The following is a 16,913-nucleotide window of genomic DNA, read 5'->3' on the forward strand; positions in this document are numbered from 1 at the left end:
AAACAAAAGCAAACTCCCAAAGTGAAACTCAAATTCTATCGATCCCATTATCCATCGTATCCATTTTTGTGCATGGTAGAGAGGGGACGACCCTTCTTCTTGTTTAGGCAATAGGGGGAATTCCGCGATCCTCCAGTGTTTCTAACACCATAGGGAGTCTATTATTGAAAAAAACATTTAACGATTGAGGACAAAGGTACCCTAGCTTGACACAACTTGGAGGTGATTTATTGATTTATTGGTATCCTCTATGAAGGAGTGTGTACCCTTAAATTGCTTCCCTTGTAGATAATTTCCGCCACTTAGATGAGGAAAGTGGCTATTCTTTTGTAGATGCATCCATTACTAGATTTTGTGTGCTTAATGTTTGGATGTGTCGCCATTTTGACAAGACCCACCTTGCCTTGCAAGAAGGCATCCTGCCTCATGGTTGTCTTGTTATGAGTTGAAGGGGCGAAGTGAGACCCGCTAATTGTCTCATATCGGCTATGTTATTAGGTTAGTTTAAATAATGGTCCTAGTCTTTGTCACCTCTTTACTCGGGACGAGCAAAGGTTCGGTTTGGGGATATTTGATGTGACCATAATTAGAGCATATTTAGTCCCCGAATTAGCCTTGTTCCCATGCTTTTTAGTGCATATTTGGGTCATTTATTGTCTTTAGTTCTTTGTTTTGCATATTCTTTGAGGATTTGTGTCCTTGGTAGGAAAGGAGTGCATACCTTGCATTTTCATGGCAAAATGAGGCTAAATTGATTGAATTCAATGACCAAGCATCAAGGAGAGACAAGATTAGAAGGCCTTTATACATACTATAGTAGATGGGCAATGATGAGAAAAGATCCTTGCATCCCCGAGGAAATCCTCAAGGATTTTATGAAGAAAGAGGAAGAAAAGAAGAAGGAATGAAACTGCTTGACAATCCGTGCGGATTGCCCTGAAGACGCCCGTCCCTCACCATAATCCGAGCGTCTTCCTCCACAAGACGCCCGGGCAAAAGCTCCTCAAGACGCTCGTCTTCCCCTCTGGACGCCCGTCCAGGAACGCCCAAATCCGCCCATCCCGTGCTAAAGACGCCCGGATTCCCAGACAGTTCCATTTCGTCTTCTACAAGCTTCAAGGAAGTATGCGCATCTTTTTCTAAGACCGGCGAAAAAGAGACCGGAGTCTCCCTAGAGACCGGCGATTCCTCAAGGACTTAATCGTCATTTAAGCCCTTAGTAAACCCTAATTTATGTACCTAATCCCCACTATAAATACCCCATTAGTCTAATTAGAAGAGCATGTTCTTATTAGCAATCTTTAGTGTAGTTAATATCAATCAAATCTCTCTTTAATTTTATAATCAGCATTTAATCAAGTTTTAATACACGTTTTATTTCCTTAATCTCTCTCTTGTTCATCCTTTATTTTGGGTAATTGAATATTATTTGGGTTATTATTGGGAGATTGACAACCTTCCAATCAAGCATCAAGTACTTCTTTTATTCTTTGCTTTATTATTGGAATCATTAGTAGGTATAATTCTCTTAATCCCTTTTTAATTATTGTTAATCACTTTCATTTATTCATCATGTTTTACTTTGTTGGTATGATTGAAAACCTTGCTAGCATGTTCAACATGATAATGAGTGTGTAGTTTCCTTAGCTAGGGTTAATGGGTAATTAGGGTAAACCAACATGGGGAATGATTCATGCTTAAATTAATATGCTTTCATAGTTTATTTGCTTGCTTGTTGTGATCTCAACTTATGCACATGTTATGTTTGATGAAATGCTAAGCCTATGAATCCTTGCATTTACAACCATAACCTATCTTTTCAATGAGACTTGTAAGACATAAACCAACTCGAGTCTCATTAGACCATGCATATTGTTGAGTAGGGAAGATTAAGTCGGCTTGTAGGTGTTGTACAATCTAATCGATTCGGCTCCGGGACCCAAACTTTCCTAGGATTATAAGATATAAACCAACTCGTTCCATCACAACAATAATTGCTTGCTTATAACTTGAGAATATGTTTGTATGATCAATTCCCATGAATCCGCTATGACCCCATGACACCCTAGTGCTTTTTATCAATTGTTTATATCCCTTTTAATCCATCTTGCTTGTTTACTTTCATTGCTATTTAGTTTAGTTATATTCTACTTCAAACCCCAATTGTGACACCCTTAGACACTACTAGTTGCAATAGAAATCTCATCTCAATTCCCGTCCCTTGGGATCCAACCTTTACTTGCCTCTTTACTAATTGTAGAATTGTTTGTAAAGTTATAAATTATGTTCCGGTCTAGGTGCTCCTAACGACAAGTACTGAAAACATAAACCCCACGAAGGATCACGACCAACAAACCCTACAAAACGTGAGAAGGATAAGAAAAACAATCGCCATTATTGACACATTCTTCACCAAATCTAAAAACTCACCATCATTGCTCACATCGGTCTTGCGATGGTTGTGTTAAGTGGTGTTGATGGTGGTATATCATTTGTTACCCCTATCACAAGCCAAAATCTGAAAAGGCAAACAAAAGTGCAAGATTTTATTCCAACAATTTATCAAATCTGAGAATAACAAAATAAATAGAAAAACTGTGATATCATGTAGTTTACCCGACAAAAGCAAATAAGAACCATATCAGCTTTCCAATTTTCTAGCTGTATCAAGATATGCAAAATGAATAACATCCTCTACCCCAACTTATCTAATTCACAATCCATATTCTACCTCAGTAGCTAACATCTAACATAAGCATCAACGGATTATTGCATGCAATAAATTTACACCCAAAAAGTAAACCCCAATTTACAGCGTCATCAGTTGACTACTACATGTAAACATAGGAATCAGTCGAGTACATAACCCAGAAATTTAAATAGTGATAATAGCTCCTCGACATGCAAATACAAATCCCGACATGCAAATGTTTTAAATAAAAATTGGAAAAACCGACTACTGATCCACCATAAATAAAGAAAAGAGGGGAAATTGGAACTCACCATAGAGGAGGATGAAGACGCAGCAACAAAAAGAAAGAAGAAAGAAGGAGGAAACAGACAAATAGCACCGCCAAAGAAAGAAGAAGAGAAAGAGAAAGAGAGTAAAAGATGGGATATAACGGACAAAGAGAGAATAAAGAATAAATAACAGGGGCAAAATGGGAAGAATAGGCTAAATGTAGTGTTCTGGCTACAGTAAAGGGAGTTGGGGTTTTTTAAAGAGTGTGGATATGGATTATTATTAATATTATTAATATTATTAATATTATTAATATTAATATTAATATTAATATTAATATTAATATTAATATTAATATTAATATTAATATTAATATTAATATTAATATTATTAATATTATGATAATTATAATTGTTATAATTGTTATAATTGTTGTTATTATTATTATTATTATTATTATTTTAATTTTTTTTTTTAAAAAAAAATAAGATGCGCGCAACTATCATTAATTGAAAAACAAAAGTTTACATGAAATTGGTGGGGAGCCGAGAAACAAGCTGGGCTCCCACACCCTTAGCAACAGCTATCATAGATAGAAAAATAAAAGTTTACATGAAATTGGTGGGAAGCCGAGAGACAATCTGGGCCCCCACCCACTTAGCAACAGCAAAGCTAAGTCTAGTAAAAATATAAGCGGCCACTCGAGCCTCCGCATCCTGAGATAACGAGAATTTCTGGATCCGCTTGAGCAAGGCAATAACATCCGAACCCAGCTCTCCAAGCGAAGAGAAAGAGAAGGGAAGGAAACCATAACCAGTTGCCACGCATAAATCCCCATACATAGCACACTTACGCTGAGCAGCATCAGCGACAACCCGCCCGGGCACAAAATCGGTCATCCCAGTCCGAGTCAAGGGAGAAGACCCTGTCAAATCGTTACACATATCACGCCCTCTGTCCCAGGAATAAAGTAGCAAATCAGCAGGACGAAGAGAGCCACCATGTCCGTCAACCAAACCGATATCAACCTCCTTACCCGTAGAAATACTAGACCTATAGCAGATGTCGAATAAGGTGTCACGAACGAGGTTATGCCGATGCTTAACACCCACATTACCAGTACAAGAAACAGCTGTTGGAGTTTATGTCCCCGACAATAATGCGATCACAATTGTAGATCATGATGATCACATATTTATATCTCATATTTAAGAATACAAGAGGGAAAGTAATATTTTACAGTCAACTGGTCCACACATATCGGTAATGATTGGCTGACTAGAGTTTGACATTACTGTCGTGCGACGGTGGTGATCAGTTGATACCCTGAGGTCATATCTATAGGGTAATACTCTTAATTGATTATTTAATTAATCGTATGCCGATACGAGTTAATTAAATTGCTTAAAATTGATGGATGATTTGTGAGTAAAATTAACGTGTCTCATTATAATTCGATTAAATTAGATACGGTCTAAGTAATCAAATTGTTTTATTACTTAGATTATATTGTTGTTTACCAAACGATTGAAACAGGTTGAATGATTTATTATAAATACAAGTCGTTGTAATTTATAATTCGATAAACCATTTTGGTACAAGTAATCTGGAATTACTAGTTAAATTTTGTATGTGACATATTTTATTAATATGTTTATTTTTAATTTGTTAAAAATACACTGTAGTGTAATATGTCATGTAACATGTGACACATGACAAAATTGACAAATGACAAAATAAAATGGACCTTTCATTTTATGTGTGTACCGAAAAATGGAGGGAGGATTAGAGTTTATATTGTGTTATTTATTTTAAATGGAGACACAATGATAACAAACCTACTTATTGTCATGCACACCTTGTCTTATCTTGAGAAGAACAAAGAGCATGCATTGGCCTCATTTTACTCCCCTCTCCAACCTGTTTTTGCACTAAAAAGGGACCAATGGTTTTTCTCTTATTATTCAACCTATCTTACTATATGTTTTTCTAGTGTTGGAAAAATAACAACTCTCTACATTTTGTGAAATATTTAATAGAAAGAAAACTAATAAAATCCTCCTCTCTTGACCGAATTACAAGAGAACAAAATCTCCATTTTGTGTTATTTTTAAGCTTGTTTTAATTAATACTAGTCATATATTAATTAAAACATTTGAGGGTATTCCTTGGGTATAATTCCTTAGGAGAGATTCTAAACTTGAATCTTGTTCTTCCACATTTGGAAACATGTCATTTTTGGACAAAAAATAGCTAAACTTCGAATTTTTTAGTGATTTTTGGATATGTTTTCACATATATAATAGACTAGTCACATGTTAAATTTCATGAAATAATAAGTTATTTTGCATAAAATATGGATTTTATATGTTCAAATCGAGTTTAAAAGGTTTATTAGGTTAATATGAGTTATATTTTGAATCTGGTCATAAAAATTTAATATGTTGTCACATGCATTTTTACTCGGTGTGTGTAAAAATCTTGGAGGTATTGGACTCATTTAGCATGTTTTATGAATTTTTGAGTAAAAATTCAATAAATAGTGACTTTATTTAGTATATAATGCTAAAACATATTTCATGATTAAAGGAAAACATCATATGTTGTATTTTATCCCATATTTAAGATCTAAAAGTGAAAAGTTGGTTGAAATTAATTTCCTTATACTTTAATTGTCATAATTGATGAAACCGATAAACCGCAACAATGTTTTTCCTTGACAAATTTTCGAAATTTTTAACCTAAGTTTTGAACATTATGAGTGTCATGGTATTTTTCCAGAATGTTCATGAATTTAAATTTCAAATTTTGAAATTATTTGAAATTTTTATATTTTTATTTGGAGTTTAGGGTTTAAAAATTGTATTTTTGGGTCCAATAATGAACAATATTTAGAAATCAAGTTGAGTCATTGTCAAAATGTTAGTGAAGACTAAGTTTTGAGTCCTAAGATTTTTAGGGTAATTAACTTGATCATAAATATGAATTTATGAGACATATTGTGATTTTAACAAGTTTATAATCACGCAAATCCGTAAAAACCAATAAAATATACGATATTGGCTCTTAAAGGCGATTTAGCATAAAATTGAGCATGTTCATACATATTATAATGCTGCATTTTATTTATGATTGTCATATTTTCATTTTATATAATTTTTGAATTATGTAATTTTACTTTGTATGGCCTTAGTTTTAATTGATATTACCCGAAATGCATGGGAATATCGATTCGGTTGTAATTATTGTGATCTCGTATCACCGTTTTGTAATTTAATAGATTTATTTTTATTACAAATGTATAATAGGAAATTATGTAATTTTATTTATTACTTTGTAATTTCCCGGAGTTTCCATGAAGACGGTGTTACCTCGAGATGCGTGGCAAGACCGAAGTTCAAGGGACCAAAGGAGTTGGTTTCCGAATTTGTAATAGTTTATGAGATTTACTATTTTAGGAAGGCCATACTAGGACTTTATATTTATGTTTTGCATATATGTTTGCATGCATCGCTAAATCGCCACAACTAAACATGCATTTTATTGAATCGAGTCATCGACCGTGTCAATTATAATTATCGTATTTCACCGCTTTAGTTCACTTGAAATGTGATAGATAATAAATTGACATGACCTCTCGCTAAATTAATAATTGAGAAATAGCCTTACCAAATAGTAGAACCCATGAAGTACCAATTTCATAAAGGAGTTGAGCCAGCTTCACCGTAATACAAACCTTGTTACGTTGGCGAAGTGGGGTAGTAAAATGTTATTACATCGAAATTTGGGTTGAGCTCAACGGAAGTATTCGTGACCGTAGTCGCATGTGTTCCGGGCTAAAGATAAATATTAGAGTAATTTTATCAACCGAGAGTTCTAAAAGTAGAATCGATTAAAGAGTTAATCCATCGAGTTATATTGATAAGGGATGAATCGGCTACACCTTGCCCAAGTTAATATGAATTTGGATCTCGGGATCATTTATCTTAGTTGGGTAGAAGTTACTAGATAAATGCTATAAAACTTGTTTGAATAATTTACAAGTTTTATTATTATAACGATAAATGTTTTATTCCTTCTATTTTGTTTTGTAGACCGCTTTTATTTCTCATTACCAATGGTCGCACCAAACACCAACGCAAACACTCTCACTAATGTTTCATGGCTCCGATCCTTTATGGATCGATGTAAACTTGAAAAGAATGGGTCAAATTTCTCCGATTGGGATGCCCAACTCAAATTAGCTGCTCAAGGTGACGACAAGCTTCGTTACCTCATTGAGGCCTCTCCACCCGAACCTAATGCTAGGTCGAGTGCCGCCACTAGGGAAGCATATGAGGTTTACCACAAAGAGTCCGCCGCAATAAAAAATGTGTTGATTTTTGCTATGGAGGCGGATCTCCAAAAGGAGAGCCTTTAAAATGGACACCACCGATGAAATCTATTCTAAGCTTGTGACCATGTTTTCACAATCAGCGAGGATAGTCCAATATGAGGCGGCCTCGGCATTCTTTGATCTCGACTTCAAAGAGGGCCAAAAGGTTAGTCCTCATGTGCTCAAATTGTTGGAGCATGTCGAGACTTTGAAGATTCAAAAGGTTGAAATTCCTAAAGAACTCATCGTTGATAGAATTCTTCATTCCTTAAGCAAGGTCAAAGCATATGTGCAATTCCGGGTGAATTTCAACATGCAAGACAAGGATGTGTCCCTTGAAGATTTGCACAAGTTACTTGTGCAAGCCGAAAGGGACATGGGGCTAAATGCTAGCTCCTCTAAGGATGTGATCAATAGAAGCAATAAGAGCAAGGGAACCTTCAAGAAGAGTAGTAAAAGGGGCAAGAGGCAAGCTCCCATGAAAACCAAGGCTATAACTTTTGAAGCTAGAACTTCCAAAACCTAGAAGAGTCCTCTTGACAAGTGCCATTATTATAATGACATTGGACATTGGAAGAGGAATTGTTCTAAATATCTTGGTGACATCAAGTCTGGAAAGATCACTCTAGTAGGTATATTACTACCCCTTCTTTTATGTTTCTAATTCAACTTTAGTGTTTTGATACAAGTTGTGATAATGTATCCCCTTTTTAGGGCCTCCTCCAAGCAACAACAAGGGCAAGGAAAAGCAAGCTTGAGAAATCGCGAGGGAGCTAGGAGTAGCCACCCATGAAGCTTGGCTTTATTTGTTGTATTTATTATCATGTTGCTTTTGAATTTCTAGAACTATTTCAATTTCCTTGTTTGACATGGAAGTTTGTTTTAATCCTTTAAACCATGGTTGTAATTTTGGATTAATAGTGAATTTGTTTGCAACCCAAGTCACTACGTTTATCGTATTTTAATTGTTCTAAAATTCATCTTTATATGCTTGACATAGAAACATATGAATATCTACTTGAAATTGATCCAATAGACAATTATAATGATAGATTCATTATATGTCCATAAACTTGAAGTTTGTGTATGATCAATTATAAAGTGATATTGAGTTGATGAACTCGATTAAGGGAAACTTAATAAACCAACATACACCTATTAAATCTTTATTAATAAGTCTCTTTATCTATGCCATATCTCTCCTTCTTCACGAAAACATCTTTTGTGTCTCAAAAGCTATCTTTCGAATATTTAGTGTATTTATTCTAAAGATAGAGTGGGAGTAATATTAAGACACAAAGAATGATTTGTATACCTTGAGTAGATGAGATCTATATAAGAAAAAAAATTTATAGATGGGATCCATGTGAAGAAAACAAATGAAGATGTTCTTTGGGTAACTACGTGAGGAGACCAAAAGAAAGTACTTAAAAGGATATGACTAATGGAAAGATTTAACATAAAGATTCAAAGTCAATGTTTACTTAAGAGCCTAATGAAATAAAAAAAATTACATCCTTGAATATAAATGAGATTTATAATTAAGAGTTGCATAAAAAGACATATCGATGTCGATAATAGCTAAGTTCATGGTTAACCATGCTAGAATCATTGCTAAACTTCATAAAAATGGACAAGTTATACCTCCTTCCGAAATGAGTATTATGAAAGGGACGTATGAATTCCACATTAAATTTTACACTTTAGCAATGACGTTGCTTCGCTTCATTTTAAGAATGAATAAGTTAGAGACTAAAATCTCTTTCCATTGTTAGAGAACGAAACCTCTTTCCAAATGGGTATTTTAAAAGGATATGTTGATAACTTATGTGATTTTATCATAACAACCTAGCAAAGCAAAATTATTTCAATTCATGAAATGTTTCGATTGAGTGGTCAAACGCGAAACATGTGGAATTGAGTGGGAGTTTCAGAATTTCATATGCAGACATGAGATTTAGTGGGAGTAATCATCCTCCATGAATTTTACAACTTATTACTCATTGAGAATGACGAGCATATACTATCTTTGATAAAGATAGGACTTAAGTTTTAAATTCTGGATGAATATGGACAAAGATGAATTCGATTAATACATGAGATGTTGGATTGCCACTAAGATGAACACATCAAATCAACAAGACATGTAGGTTATTCATATCGATGAAGATGGAATTACCATGAGAAGGTCATGGTTATTCATTGAACCTGAGAACTGTTGACTACATGATTGAGATCTCTAATGTTTCCGCCATTAGAATAATCATCCACATGTCCTATATAAATCATATGCTTAGAGCATGATGAGTCATTGGTAAGCCATATAAGAATCATCATGAATTCTCTAGGAGAACTGATGGGTCATTCTAAAGTTTGGAAGAACACTCAGTTGTGTGATAAGAAGTTACACATACTAGAGTTTCCAAACACATGAGGATTTATGAAGAATCCTAAGCCAATTACAATAAGAGAGAAATAAGTATTTGGAAGGATACTTAGTTGTTGTAAGAAGTTACACACAACTAGTATTTTCTAAAAGGCTAGGATTTGTGAGAAGTCCTAGACCTATCATCTTGACAATTGTTGCAGGATCCTATAAAACATATACCTAGTGCATTATGAGTTGGTGGAGCACTTGACTAATACAAGTTGTATCATCCACCATAATACAAATCGTTGGTTATGTGATAACAACACAAGGGTTTCTTACAAGTTTAAAGACCCAAGGTCTAGTTTGAAGACTAAACATATGCTTGGTAGAGTTCATGCTATGAGAGATGACATGAAAATAAGGGAAATCGCAATTCGAAAGATTGAGCACATGGACACATGATGTGTTAAATTTTATTGTATTAACAAGTGTTAACACACTTGTAAGACATATAGTAGTAATATCGTATTGACTACTCAAGGGAAATTTCTACATTTATCGTTTGAGTTATTATTAACTCATCTTGTACTTTGTTACATCCAAACGGGTTGTAGAGACAATATTGAACCCCGTTAAAGTGACCCGGATTGACATGGTATTCGCCCATAGTCACTTGTATGAGGTGACGTCTCAAAGTGACTAGAGAGTAATGCGATTGATGGCAAGTTCAAGTGCCATAGAGTCATATGAGATGACTAGTCGATCACATAGGCAGACTATTGGGAACACTTTGTCGGGCCTTAGGACCGCTTATAGAGTTCTGGAAAATTTATATAGCCTGGTCGTGGCAAGATCTACTATAGTATTCTAATGAGTCGATTCTTTTGACTAAAGACTATTCGCCTAAGGTGGCACAATTTCAGAGTAACTTTGATTTATGTTCCTACGACCTTCGTAAATGGGGTTAAAGGGCTTATTTTTGGGTTATGATGGGTTGTGGCTAGTCGAAGGGAATAGTGCGATAGGAATTGTCCACCCCTTTGTCAGGGTTAAAACAATATCTCAGGGCCACTCGAGGAGTAATAAACTGGAAATGCGTGGCTACGCTCGGAAGGTAACTATGGTAGATAACTCCGATCAATCAGTTATTCTCCAGATCGAGGAAACCACTTTCGATGTGATCACTTGCAAGTACGACCTGAAAGACACCTTGCATTGAGTGGGAGATAGTAATAGGACAAGAGAATTGGTGACGCACACTTGTCGAGGACAAGTGGGAGATTGTTGGAGTTTGTGTCCCCGACAATAATGCGATCACAATTGTAGATCATGATTATCACATATTTAAATCTCATATTTAAAAATACAAGTGGGAAAGTAATATTTTACAGTCAACTGGTCCACACATATCGGTAATGATTGGCTGACTAGAGTTTGACATTACTGTCGTGCGACGGTGGTGATTAGTTGATATCCTGAGGTCATACCTATAGGGTAATACTCTTAATTGATTATTTAATTAATCGAATGTCGATACGAGTTAATTAAATTGCTTAAAATTGACGGATGGTTTGTGAGTAAAATTAACGTGTCTCATTATAATTCGATTAAATTAGATACGGTCTAAGTAATCAAATTGGTTTATTACTTAGATTATATTATTGTTTACGAAACGATTGAAACAGGTTGAATGATTTATTATAAATACAAGTCGTTGTAATTTATAATTCAATAAACCATTTTGGTACAAGTAATCAGAAATTACTAGTTAAATTTTGTATGTGACATATTTTATAAATATGTTGATTTTTAATATGTTAAAAATACACTATAGTGTAACAAAATAAATAGAAAAACTGTGATATCATGTAGTTTACCCGACAAAAGCAAATAAGAACCATATCAGCTTTCCAATTTTCTAGCTGTATCAAGATATGCAAAATAAATAACATCCTCTACCCCAACTTATCTAATTCACAATCCATATTCTACCTCAGTAGCTAACATCTAACATAACCATCAACGGATTAGTGCATGCAATAAATTTACACCCAAAAGTAAACCCCAATTTTATTTTTATTTTTCTTATTTTTTTTTATAAAAAGATGCGCGCAGCTATCATTAATTGAAAAACAAAAGTTTACATGAAATTGGTGGGGAGCCGAGAAACAAGCTGGGCTCCCACACCCTTAGCAACAACTATCATAGATAGAAAAATAAAAGTTTACATGAAATTGGTGGGGACCCGAGAGACAATCTGGGCCCCCACCCACTTAGCAACAGCAAAGCTAAGTCTAGTAAAAATATAAGCGGCCACTCGAGCCTCCGCATCTTGAGATACCGAGAATTTCTGGATCCGCATGAGCATGGCAACAACATCCGAACCCAGCTCTCCAAGCGAAGAGAAAGAGAAGGGAATGAAACCATAACCAGTTGCCACGCATAAATCCCCATACATAGCACACTTACGCTGAGCAGCATCAGCGACAACCCGCCCGGGCAAAAATTCGGCCATCCCAGTCCGAGTCAAGGAGGAAGACCTTGGAAAATCGACATACATATCACGCCGTCTGTCCCAGGAATAAAGCAGCAAATCTGCAGGACGAAGAGAGCCACCATATCCGTCAACCAAACCGATATCAACCTTCTTACCCGCAGAAATTCGAGACCTATAACAGATGTCAAATAAGGTGTCACGAACGAGGTTATGCCGATGCTTAACACCCACAGTACCAGTACAAGAAATAGCGTGGTCCCCATAAACATCATCAGCAAAAACCCGAGAGCAAGGAGGACAAGGCCTAGATACCGTGAATAACGGAACACCCAGTCGATATCCAAGCACACTACGGTAATTCTTCCCGTTCATAGTCTGACCCAACCCAGAGATAGGAACCGCACGCAACTAATCAGAGGAGTGGGCACCCTGGTGAGACTTCCACAACGCCAGCTGACGCGGTGTCAAAGAGAAAACAGATTCGAAGAAGCAACAACCGTCGTGACATATATATCTGCCAATTTCTTCATAAGTTTAGGGGCAGCGATTTCACTAGGATCACGTAAGAAATCAGAACCTGTAGTCTCAGAAAACACCCGCAAGGCATCGTCAAAAGTAGGACCAGCATCTACAATACCAGAAGGCCGTAGGAGCTTAGCCTGCAAATCTGCAGACTGCATATGGGACGCTAGAAAAGCGTAGTGTAAAACATCTCCCGCCGCATAAACACCAAGCCCACCAAGATGAAAAGGGAATGTAGCAAGGCGCCACTGTCAATCCCCAAAACCAGGTCCAGACGCGGTGACAATACGTTCCAAGCAAGAAAGAAGGGTGGCATCGAAAGGAAGATGGACCGAAGCAAACACACGGGGGGAGCAAATACGAAGAGAGAAATAGAGCTTAGAAATACCAGTACAACCTCTAAGCAGAAGCAACTCACACTGCGGGTCCTCAATCCTCGCCACTAAGTCCATAAGCTCAATGGTATTAGTCACTCTCTTCGCCACAAGCTCACGGCAAAAAATAAGACAAGTACTGACAGGTCCACCCAAAACAGAGACACCACGCAAGGGCCGAGCAATAGAAGGTGGGAAAACACTGGAAAGCCGACTCTGAGGATCCTCGATAGGCCAAAAGACCTCTGTCTTAGTGACATTAAGATGGAGTCCAAAACGAGGGCCATCCGCCATAATAAAATCCAAAACCCTCCCCACCTCCAAAGCGTCCCCAACAATGGTGCCATCATATTGTTATTATTATTATTATTATTATTATTATTATTATTATTATTATTATTATTATTATTATTATTATTATTATTATTATTATTATTATTATTATTATTATTATTATTATTATTATTATTATTATTATTATTATTATTATTATTATTATTATTATTATTATTATTATTATTATTATTATTATTATTATTATTATTATTATTATTATTATTATTATTATTATTATTATTATTATTATTATTATTATTATTATTATTATTATTATTATTATTATTATTATTATTATTATTATTATTATTATTATTATTATTATTATTATTATTATTATTATTATTATTATTATTATTATTATTATTATTATTATTATTATTATTATTATTATTATTATTATTATTATTATTATTATTATTATTATTATTATTATTATTATTATTATTATTATCATTATTATTATTATTATTATTATTATTATTATTATTATTATTATTAATATTATTAATATTATTATTATTATTATTATTATTATTATTATTATTATTATTATTATTATTATTATTATTATTATTATTATTATTATTATTATTATTATTATTATTATTATTATTATTATTATTATTATTATTTATTATTATTATTATTATTATTATTATTATTATTATTATTATTATTATTATAGTAGGATGCGCGCAACTTTTATTAAAATAAAAATAAAATTTTACATGAAATTGGTGGCGAGCCGAGAGACAATCTGGGCTCCCACACCCTTAGCAATAGCAAAGCTAAGTCTAGTAAAAATGTAAGCGGTCACCCGAGCCCCCGCATCCTGAGATACCGATAATTTCTGGATCCGCTTGAGCAAGGCAACAACATCCGACCCAGCTCCCCAAGTGAAGAGAAAGAGAAAGGAAGGAAACCATAACCCGCTACCGCGTACAAATCCCTATACTTAGCAAACTTTAAACTTGCGCAAAGATCGCCGACAACCCGGCCAGGCACAAAATCCGTCATCCCAGTCTGAGTCAAAGGAGAAGAACTTGTCAAGTCAACGCACACATCACGCCCCCTGTCCCAAGAATAAAGCAATAAATCCACAGGACGAAGAGAGCCACCATGTCCATCAACCAAACCGATATCAACCTCCTTTCCTGCAGTAATACCAGATCTATAGTAGATGTCGAAAAGAGTGTCCCGGACAAACGTTATGCCGATGTTTAACGCCCACAGTACCAGTACAAGAAACAGCGTGGTCCCCAAAAACATCCTCAGCAAAAACCCAAGAGCAAGCGGGACAGGGCCTAGAGACCGTGAATAACGAAACACCAAGACGATACCCCAGCTCACTACGGTAAGTCCTCCCGTTCATAGTCTGACCCAACCCCGAGATAGGAACCGCACGTAACCAATCCGAGGAGTGAGAACCCTGATGGGACTGCCATAAAGCAAGCTGGCGTGGTGTCATTGAGGAAACAGACTCTGAGGCAGCAGCAACCGTCGCGAAATAAATGTCTGCCAATTTCTTCATTAGTTTGGGGGCAGCAATTTCACCAGGGTTACCTAAAATACCAGATCCTGTAGTCGCAGTAAACACCTGCGCGGCATCATCAAAAGCAGGGTCGGCAGCTATAATACCAGAAGGGCCGAGGTGCTTAGCGTGCAAACCAGCAGACTACAAACGGGACGCAATAAAAGCATAAAATAAAACATCTCCCGCCGCATAGACACCAAGACCACCAAGATGAAAAGGGAATGTAGCAAGGTGCCACTGCCAATCCCCAAAACCTGGCCCTGACGCTGTGACAATACGTTCCAAGCTAGAACGAAGAGCGGCATCAAAAGGAAGATGGACAGACGCAAAAACACTAGGGGAGCAAGTACGAAGTGACAAGTAGAGCTTGGAAATACCAGTACAAGCTCGAAGAAGAAGCAACTCACATTGCGGGTCCTCAATCCTCGCAACCAAATCCATTAGCTCAATGTTCTTGGTTACTCTCTTCGCCACAATCCCACTGCTAAAATCGGAACAAGCACTGACAGGTCCACCCAAAACCGTAACACCACGCAATGGCCGAGAAATAGAAGGGGAAAATCCCAGGAAGCAGACTCCGAGGATCCTCAACAGGCCAAAAGACCTACGTCTTGGAGAGATTACGATGCAATCTAAAACGTGGGCCATCCACCATAATCAAATCCAAGACCTTCCTCACCTCCAAAGTATCACCCACGATGGTGCCATCATCTAAGTACCATGCCTGCAAAGTGAGGTCAAAAGTGTCCCGGATCTTGCAAACTAATGGATGCAAAACCAAAGCGAAAAGCAAAGGGCCCAGCGGATCACCCTGCTGAACACCCTGACAAGACCACAAGCAGTGCTCCCCATAAAAAAGGCGGGCCGGGCTGGAATAACAAAACTCCACCCAACGGGAGAGAGCCGGACAACGACGGCGGACCTCCTGAAGCATGGTCGAACGATTAACAAGGTTGAACGCATTCTGGAAATCAACCAGCAACATAGAAAGCCCCACCTGAGCCCCCCGATCCTCAATGAGCCAGTTCCAGGCATGCAAGATAGCCTCTCCTCCACCGGACACACCCACCCCGAACTGAAGCCCATTAAAATAAGAACATAATGACGGACCAACCATAGAAGCACCAACCTTAGAGACAAGCCGTCTCCAAACCGTACCAACAGCAATAGGACAAACCCCACCACCCGGTTTAACGAGTGGCGTGAGAGGGGCACTGGCAATGTACTCACCCAGAGGAAGAGGACACCGGCCCTCAAGAAAAAAATTAACAACCCTAGTAATAGAAATGATCAAATCGTCAGAGATAGCCACAACAACGCCACTCAAACAGTCCATAAGGTGCTGGGCACGAAAACCATCCCTCCCACAAGAAGTACCACGTGGGAAACTCCGAATCATATCCAAGACCACCGTCGAAGAGGCAACTAGAGGACGATGTTCCCCAGACAAAGGAGGCAATGTAGGAGGCGGGGCGACATGATGCTTCTCACGCAGGGCCACAAGAGTGGCATCGGAGTAGGGGGCAACCCCAGAGGAAGAAAGCACCCGGACAGCAGCAGTATAGTGGCAATCACAAATCTTCCGCCGACATTGGCGGAGGTTAAGCTCACTCAGATCCAGATCCTCATCCACAAAAAAAGAAGAAGGACCCTCATCAAAACACTCCTGTAACAACTGCAAACCCCCCCAGGCGCCCCCAAGCATGGATAGCCCTGGCAATACTCTCCTCTTGATGCTGACGCCGAATAGCAGACCGACACTCATGATTACTCCGAGGAGCGAAAGTCCGAAGCAAACAAAGCGGTAGAACTAGAAAACGAACCCAGCGGGAGAGATCACTAGGGGCATCAAACACCGCATCCAAGGCCCCTTTCATAGCCCTAGCAAACCCAAGACGACATTTAGGAGGAATGGATTTCACTGTGCGAAGGCCTAAAG

At 37.0% G+C, this 16,913-nt stretch overlaps 1 pseudogene; it reads left to right on the top strand.

Annotated features, from left to right (window-relative positions):
* LOC141607775 (uncharacterized) overlaps positions 1-11,402 on the top strand; it is a 152,135-nt pseudogene extending 140,733 nt beyond the window's left edge.
* The last annotated feature ends 5,511 nt before the right edge of the window (positions 11,403-16,913 follow it).

This window comes from Silene latifolia, chromosome 10, assembly GCF_048544455.1.
Source record: "Silene latifolia isolate original U9 population chromosome 10, ASM4854445v1, whole genome shotgun sequence".
NCBI lineage: Eukaryota > Viridiplantae > Streptophyta > Magnoliopsida > Caryophyllales > Caryophyllaceae > Silene > Silene latifolia.